The sequence below is a fragment of the Stegodyphus dumicola genome, chromosome 1, assembly GCF_044657685.1.
Source record: "Stegodyphus dumicola isolate Sdum_Otavi_A_Nest chromosome 1, ASM4465768v1".
Taxonomy (NCBI): domain Eukaryota; kingdom Metazoa; phylum Arthropoda; class Arachnida; order Araneae; family Eresidae; genus Stegodyphus; species Stegodyphus dumicola.
Genome location: NC_140768.1, coordinates 89398108 through 89407815, shown reverse-complemented (window position 1 = coordinate 89407815; position 9708 = coordinate 89398108). Strand labels below are relative to the sequence as shown.

Here is a 9708-nt window from a genome sequence, read left to right as displayed (position 1 = left end):
GAAGCCCTCATAGATACAGGGGCAGAAGGTAATTTTATGAGTGATACATTTTTCAAGAAGAATTTTAATAGGTTACGATTACTTAAAAATAAAAACACAGAAATTATAGCGGCGCAAGGAAATACCTGTCAATGTATCGGGAAATTATCATTAAAAATACAGGTAAAAGATGAGAGCCTCAAAGTATTAATTTTTGTGGTGAAAAATTTGCAGAGCCCAGTCATCTTAAGCATGGAGTTTTTAAAGGCCGCTAAAGCCAAACTAAATTTTCAGGAGAATTCGATTATGCTGTAAATGGATCGGACGGTGGTGGAGCCAGTGAAACAACCGCAGGTGGACCTTAGCCATTTGAATAACCATGAAAGCCAAGCCATCCAGCAAGTGGTGAGTACTTTTTCAAACTTGTTTTCAGAACGGCCTGGTAATTGTCAAATTGTAACGCATGATATACAACTAACTACCGATAAACACTGTAGGACTAAACCCTACCGGTATGATAAACAGAAAGAGCAAATTATCGAAGAACACATTCAGGAAATGTTGAAGAACCAGATAATAACGCCTATAAATAGTGAATACGCGAGTCCAGTCGTACTATGTAGGAAAAAGAATGATTTCCCTCCTTCGGATAAAAGGGCTTGGAGGTTTGCTATATCGATTACAGAAAGCTTAATAGTATTACTAAGTTCCCAGTTTACCATTTGCCTATAATAGAGGAAATTATTAGAAAGATTAAGTCTACGAGATACATAACTACGTTGGACTTAACGTCTGGCTACTATCAAATAGCTATGAGACCTGAAGATATACATAAAACCGCATTTATCACAAAATCGGGCAAATGAAGAAAGTGTAAATCATAATGTATTTCGAATATACTGATATTTATTCCTTCCAGATGCTGGAAAGAAGAGAAAAAGCTTCATTGATGAAGACCAAAATCCAGAAAGGATCCTGTAAGAAGATATGGTAATTTAACATCTACAGAAATAATTATAATTGTTTTAGGAAACAGTTTGTTTTATGTAAACGGAGCTCTTGAGTTTTAGGTCAGAATATGGAAACTTTTTCAACAGGTCGTTTCTAGGACCTGCTTCCAAGTTTACCATATTCTGGCAGCGGCAAATGCAGGGTTTATATTTATTTTAACTAACGTTTATTTTAAGTTTAAAATATCTTTCCTGTCAAGCCTTTACTTTCCCCTTAAATTGCCAATGCCAGAGTATGTAAATCGTAGTAGAACGCGCACAGTATTCAAATTTTGGCAGAAGTAAATTGAGTTAAATAGAAGGGAAACGAGATTGTAAGTGTGCTTCTTGAATCGCGAGCGTGAAGGTTGCTAGGTAGAAATTTTAAGAACCGCGCGTTTCGGCTTGTGTGCCTGTTTCGGCAGTTCGTTGAATCTTTCAACTTCTTAATCAGTAAGTTTGCTGAATCTCAGCTGTATCTTAGAACGCGGTTAAGTTAGTTACGATTATAGAGCCTCGTAGATAATTCATCCTGTCATTTATTTTTAGTTGTACTTTTCTATTTTGTTTAACCGCCGGGTCGGCGTAGTTTGTGAGCGTCAAGTGAACGCAACTGTGATTTCTAAAGTGAAATAAAAGGGATTTAAACCCTTCTTACGAGTTTGTATTATTTACAGTTCATAGCAGTCACTACTACTGTTGCTGACAAGTTGGGGCCACGCAACATTATAGGATTAAAAAAAAACAAAATTTAAGAGAACGATGCGCGTACCATTAAACTTAGCATAAGACTGACAAACAGAGTTCCAGAGTATAACAAATACATGCTACATAACTCCAGTCGCAGCAGAGCAAAGGATTTGGCGACAGACAGTCGCCCCTCTGTTCAACTCGACTTCTCTTTCCGACCTCCACCACAGTATATCTGTGATTGTCGACATACACCGGTGATGGTCCGAATGTACAAGAATATAACCAAATATTCGGTCTTTCCCCGACGTATTTGGTATGTGTTGACGTTCACCGGTGAATTTCGACATTCTCCAATTTCGGTCTTTCACAGAACATAATATAAAGGTATATAAATAAGCATTAAGGTTTTGAACTTCCATTTTCTATTTTATTAATGTATAGAAATAATTTCAACGTATAAATATGATTTTTAAATAGTTATAAGTAATAGTTCTTAGAAAAATGCATTTTATCTTAACTTTGACATTTTAAATGTATAAGAACTTCCCTTTTACATAGAAAAAACACTAAATAGTTAATAAAAATCCAAGAACTTCGATTAAAACATTTATAGGAATTTTGCCGCATATTGGGCTTAACAGCAGTAAGCAATTAAGCTTCTAGTGACATTTAGTACTATAGTGATGAGCCCGCATGCAAACTCCATTCTTCCTACTTCAGGGGCGAATTACTCTACAGTGATGAGCCCATCAAAGGCGGAATGGATAGCACAACTGAACACTGGTTGTTTGACAGGCGTTCCAGGTATTTACTTTTTACATTTTTAGATTACTCTCATTAAAGGACGATTGGAAAGAGACCCTAAGGACAAAATCCGAGTGCCAACGAATTATCGCCTACTACAATTTAGTCCTTAATTTTAGTTTCTATAGAAACCGTTAGGTTATTTGAAGCGAAGAAACATAAAAAAATCAACTGTACCCTCGAAGGGATTCGAACCAGGGATCTTTGAACTTGTTAGCTGAATTTATAAGGTATTTTCTCCCTCCTTTCTGCATGCCTTCGTGGTGTAATGGTAGCACACTCGGCGCGGATTCGAGATGCCCAGGTTCAATTCCCGGCGAGGGCATTGTTCATTTTTCACGTCTCCAGCATCAACATAAACGGCGCCCGAACGATTGCATATTTTCCAAGATCGCAAATGTCGCTACAAATGTGCTAACCATTTACATCATGAAAGGACTCACGCGGAATGCGATAATTCCTTAAATTTCATTACTTCGTGTACAGTCAGTTATATTTATTTTCTGTAAGATAAATATTTCAAAATTTGTCATTTTCAGTAGTCACTTTAATATTTTCCAAGAAGAAGATACTTCATCCAAATTTATGCACTGCAATATGCAAAAGCATATCGGTCATCGACCGTGATCTAATTACTAATTATCTAAACAATATTTATTGTTTTAAATAGTGCAGACAAAAAGAAGTTTAACTTTACGGAAAACGCAATAAAAGTTTCCTTATTCTTATCTCTTAGATAATTTTTCTCGAATTTCCTGCAAATGCACCATTTTTATTCTGGCGGAATTAGAAGTTTTCAATTCTAACAGTTTCGACGGCAGATGTTTAACTATAACGCCTGAGCGAAAGAACTTCCAAATTCTCAATACGAGCTCTTTTCGGAATGAATTGAAATTGTCTCTGAAAAATTGCTCACTATCCTAACTAGCAGCGGCTTTTAAAAGCAAACACAAACTATGTTTTAACACCATCTTTCAGAACTTTCAAACTGTCAGGAATTCTTAATGAAAGCCTTTTATCCGAAGCCTTTTTGAAGCCCATAGAATAGACAGTTCGCACAAATGGAAGTGTCTTTTCCAGTGAAATAAAGCGATTGCACGAGACGTAATGCTCATTCTGTTGATGATGGCGTAGGATATAGAGACAACAAGAGACATTTTGCGCGAGACAATATTAAAAGAGCCGAAAATAATTTAAAACGGAGCGTAATCTGAAGATTATTCCTGTCTCAGGGAGAATTTTAATATTTAGTTTCGGAACCATTTTATTCCGAAATTTATTATGAAGATTTGCTTATCGGAATACATCAAAGGTGTTTTATATGAAATAGAGTTAGCATCCTTGACGTTTCGTTCATTTCAATAATTTGATTAATTCAATAATATTAGTATTTCTTCGAGATTTCAATAATGCCAATAATGCAAAAGGCCCACCAAAGGCGGAATGGATAGCACAACTGAACACTGGTTGTTTGACAGGCGTTCCAGGTATTTACTTTTTACATTTTTAGATTACTCTCATTTATATGAAATCGTACATTTACATAAAAATATGCAAAACACAAATGTTTTTAAAACTTTACCTATACCGAACAAAGGGAAGAAATTTTATTTTTAACCGTCCCTTTTCTGTGCTTATTGAGACTAAATGGCAGTTGCGGAGTGGATTGGGTTATTTAAATTTCTTCAAAACACGTGAAAGCTATCTGCTAAACCTGTTGGTGGTCATAAACGAGCTCAGCTCGCAAGCAGATATCGCACGCATTTGGGTAAAAAGAATTACTTCATCTCGTACCCGCCGAAGGGTTAAGGATAGAAATGCTTTCACGGAGGAATTTCTAATATAAACTAGCTCGTATTAGAGTTACATATGTTTAAAACCACTAAAATTTCCATGCAGCCAGTCCGTTCGCGCAAATTTGAACCTAGATCGAATAACCACTACGCCTCTGGCTCCACTGCCCCCCCCCCAGTATTAAGTGATTTAACCGTTATGCTTTTGGTGAAGATGGTAGCTGATGAATGTTACTAACTGCGTGTTTTAGGAAAGCATATTTATAAGCCCATAAGATATTTGAAAATATAAGTTAGTTGAAATAAGATAATTGAAAATATGCATATAAGATAATTGACAACTGATAATTTCTATTCGTTTTCTAATTCTGGCAACGGGGTAGTCGGGCTGCATGTTACTTCTCTCATGTATAATACGAATACAGGCTAGCTTTTTTTTCGGGGGGGGGGGGTTCCTTCCCGAAGCTATCTCTCTTCTTAAGTAAACAGTAACCAATTCTTTGTCAAAATTGATTAACCAAAACCTGTGCAGTGTAAATGAGGTTACTGGAAAGCACAATCGGCTAGTCAACGGAAGGTCCAGATTTTGGATTCCAAGGAGGGTACGGCACATTTTTTTCACGTTTTTCAGTCCAAAATAAATTACTTTATGATCTTTGAAAACCTAAGTAACGTAAAATATTACGAAAACTATATGTGCATGATACGGTACACTTCACATACACGCTTGAGTAATGACCGTAGCGCGTACGTTAGAAGTTCTAAAAAATCAAAATAAGTTCGACTAGATGAAGTTACGAAGTAGTAAATGGTTATTCACAATCAGAACAGAAATAATGGGTTATTGTTCAGTAACTCATCTTGAACAGACCATTACATTTTTATAAAAGAAAATATAAAAAAATCAACCATGCAGTCACTGGGATTATTTCGATTGCTAACTGGACGTGTTAACCACTTAAACTACCAGAACGCACTGAATGACTATCTATGTTCAAAGTTCCCTTTGTAGAGACATTAGGATTTTTTTTTAATAACGGACACTTGAAAAAGTGCCCTCGTCGGGGCTGGAACTTGGACCTCTCGAATACGCGACTAGTGTGTTACATTTACACCATATAAGCATACAGAAAAGCGGGAGAAAATTTACCCTCCAGAAGAAAATTAATGAGAATGTTGGATGCGCTTTCGTGACACTTCATAATGATATCATAATTCACCAATGGAAGAATCAGCTTCACAAAAATAATAGTTTATTCCAAGCCGAGGCGATGGCAATAAGTAAAGCAATAAAATACGTTAAAGAACATTGCAGACATAATATAACTATAAAATCTGACAGCCTCTCCACACTCTACGCAATTAAAGATCCGAAAACTACCTCATCTATTATTGCACCAATTCAGAAAGATTTGCAACTTAATGTTTCATTCAAAATAACTCTAGAATGGATAAAAGGTCATTCCAGAATATACGGTAATGAAATAGTGAACCAACTAGCTAAAGAGGCTGCTATAGGCCAAGATGCAGAATTTATAGGTATCCCATGGCCAACTTCTCATCTAAAAAAGCATCTTATATCAGTTGCCATATCAAACTGGCAAGACGAATGGAATAACAGTGAAACGGGTAAAAGAACACATCAACACTTTGCCAGGGTAAACCCACAACGGCTAATTGCAAACCCACAATTAGTGCGCTTTGTTTCAGGTCACGGACCTTTGCCCAAATATTTCGAAAGGTTTGGTATTTCAAACACGAGTACCTGTATTTCTGGCCAGCTGGGAACACCTGAACATTACGTTACTAACTGCCTACTCACTAAAGATTTTCATATTAAAATGCCAACAACAAATATTCAAGCTTTTGGTAAATTCTTAGTGAAACAAAAATGCACAGTGAAAAAATCACAAAAGCAATGGACATCCTAACAAAATTGGGCACAGATTTATGTCAAGTAATATAATTTCATATAAAAAGTTATAATAAAGATGAATTTCATATAAAAAGTTATAATAAAGATGTAAGAGTATAATAAATAAAGAAGTAAAGTAATAAGTGCAATCTATAATAGAGTAAAGCAAATAACATCAGTGGTCATAATTTGAAAAAGTGATTAATTTCTAGCAAAAAGTATCTATCATACATATTATATTTAAAATGTGCATGCATTTAATATGTACATACATTCAAATTACGATAAATAAATACTGACTTTACATGATTATGAAGGCATGACGCATTGGTAGTTAAATTGTCATAAAGATATTATAAATTGAAAATCAAGTTACAAGAAAGCATACCCATGTCGATTCGGTGTGATCAAAGACAGATAGGATTCAGCGAAATGCAAAAGGAAGAGAAGAAAAACTTTGGAATTAAAAAGTAATATTCTGGAAGACATTAGCACAATATATAAGGTATTATATGAGGAATACAATAGAAACCTTGAAACTGAGAAACTTATAAAAGAACTCCAGCAAAATGAAAGAAATTCTGCAAGAGGACTTAGACAACATTCTAGTTAAAATGATACAAATAACAAAAGAGAAACTTCACGATAACGAAATAATATATAGACTGTTTAAAATAAAGAGAAATTAAAAAAGAAAGAAATTCATTAGAGAAAATTTTCCAATTAAAATTTTTGTAATAAATTATGATAATAAAGTGAATATACTTATTGTATACACTTTATTTGTAAATCAGCCACAATATACAATATATTTCAGCAATAGACAATATATGACAATATAGACAAGGGCGGACGTGGGTAGAACCGATTAACCGTAATGGTAGAGGGATGGTGCTCACGTCCTCCGTTACTACTACCCTCTAGAAGTTATGTATATAATTATTCGGCTTTATAGGAAAAGAGAAGCCTTTTCATAAGCCACTGACAAGTTTAAGTACTAATTTCCAAACTGACTCTTCTGTTAGCGGACTCGAAGAACTCACGAAATTTATTGTAGACAATAAATAGAAGAAATCCATTAATTTAAAAGCCTAATACAAATGTGTACTTATATACAAATGAAAGAAAATTTGTAAATTTCATTACATAAATTCATACTCTTTTCGGAGTAGTAAGAAAATAATACTATACAGTAAAAATCAACATAATAAAATAACACTGCAGAATAAATACGGGAGTAAAAATAAAAAGAAGTATGACATTTCTTGCGATATTTTCTTCAGGCATTGGTGCCATTTTTTTTTTTTTTTTTTTTTTTAGTTATTTAATGTAGTGCAACTCAAATGTTGTGCCGCTTCATACGGGTGTACCCGCGAAAAATTTAACCGTAAAGTCCTAATGGTATCGGAGGGCTAAGCGTGCTATAACAGTTCCCTTTTCGTTCCATTGCTCTTTTCCACCTATTCACGTGTGAAGGCGACAAGCCAGAATATTGCAGGCATTATTCCTTCTAGCTTTTGCGTCCACTCGTTACTCTGCTCCAGTTCCGACGCGTCTGTATTTGTGAAAGGACCAGTCGAGTGTTTCAATAGCGCATAATTTTAGTTGAGAATGCGTTCAATTAGTTGTTCTGCTAAACGATTGGTATAAAATATCTTAGAGAGAATGTTTTATTCCGTCTTTCTGTATTTTAATAAGTGGTAGTTTGTGGAGCATAAGTCGAATCGTTATTATTTGCTGATAAAGAAGTTTTTCCTGTTACCGCTGATATATCACACTCATTTTAGCTGAAGCTATACTGGTCGTACAAGAAAGAACTATCATCTTCGCATGATAATATAAGCATTACTGAGGCAGTGTATACGGCTAACCTTTTTTTCGTAACGCATGTTTTTTGGAAATGGAAAGGTTTCTGAAATATTTGTTGGACAATGGACGTTGAGAGTCTACTTACCGACATACTGCTTCTTACGACATATCGCTTACTAACAATAACCTTGATGAAAAAGGATCCGGAATAATGAGTGAATCAAGAGCGAATGGGGAGGATGGAGTTAAGAGGAGAAAGAATCGAACGAGCAATGGGATCGAGACGGTTTAGAGAGGTTGGAACGAATAGCGAGAGGAATCGAGGCCGCTTTAGAATCGGCAAAATCGACTCATTCAAATACAAGCTCTCTAGATGTCTTTGAGCTGTAGTTTAGAAATCCCAAGAAACCAGTTTTCTACAAAAAACTAACAATGAAAATTCTAGAATAAATTTTGTTTTTTAGAAATGATAAAAATTAAACTCACTCTTAACACGGGAGCATAAATATTCTTTTCTCCCCTAAAATGGGAAGTTATCATGTTAGCTTAAGAAGTAGTCGCCTTCTTCTCTCTTTTTTAAGGTAGGATTACATTCCTCCATAATGGTCTGATGGAAAAGCAAAAATTAAGATGCCATTTGAGGTGTGCGCGAATGGTTAGATTTTCGAAACTACAAATATTACTGTCAATCTAAATAGATCATTAGATAGATGAATGAGCACATTAGCAAACACTTCTTTTTAATTGGACAAAGGGTATATGCACAATAACGCGTCAAAAATAGCGCAATTTTGGTGACGTCAAAGAGCCTTGCTCATGAACGACCGCTTGTGAGTAGTAAATCTGATGGGCTCTCAACCAACAAAGTCACTGGAGGACTGTTTATTTATATAGCTAAAGCCTTCGACAGAGTTTGGCTGGAGGCACTCATCTACAAAATACACAAACTGGGATTCTCAGGTTACATCACTAACATCACAAAGTCCTACCTAACAGGTAGAAGTTTTGTCGTTCATGTCTCTGGTACCAATTCCACTAAACATCCCATTACGGCCGGGGTCCCCCAGGGGTCCCTTTTAGGGCCCAACTGCTTCAACATCTACGTGAACGACATCCCTACAACACACAACACAACACTAGCTATGTATGCAGACGGCACAGCAATCCTCACACAAAGTGCATTTACTGGTTCAGCTATCCAACATCTACAAAATTACATACATGTACTAGAGGCTTGGCTAGTAAAATGGAAAATTCAAGTCAACATCAGCAAGACGCAAGCCTTACTTTTCACCAGAAAGCAAAAGTTTAAAAAGAACCTTCTTTTTTTATGGCAACTCAATTCCCTGGGCCAAGCAAGTCCCTAACCTAGGGGTGATCCTCAGTAAAACACTGTCATGGAACCCACACTTCACCGAAATTATTAAGAAGTTTCGAACACGTAAAGCTAGACTCTTCCCCTTAATTGCTCGAAACAGTGTTTTATCCATAGATAACAAGTTACTCATTTATAAATCCATTCTGCGTTCATTACTATGCTATGCATGCCCTGTATGGGCCTATTCATGTAACCGATATAGAGGCAAGCTGCAAGTTGCACAAAATTCAACTCTCAGACAGATTACAAATGCACAATGCTACATACGCAACGATACGATCCATGAGAAACTGGCTATTCGCCCCCTCAAATCCTTCTACTATAAAATTGCAAAAACATTTCACAACA

The 9708-nt window shown here is 35.8% G+C and overlaps 1 non-coding gene across 1 annotated transcript; it reads left to right on the top strand.

The window, feature by feature from the left end:
- Positions 1–2719: 2719 nt before the first annotated feature.
- On the top strand, positions 2720–2790 carry TRNAP-CGG (transfer RNA proline (anticodon CGG)). The gene has a single exon. It is a non-coding gene; the product is annotated as a tRNA-Pro (tRNA).
- The last annotated feature ends 6918 nt before the right edge of the window (positions 2791–9708 follow it).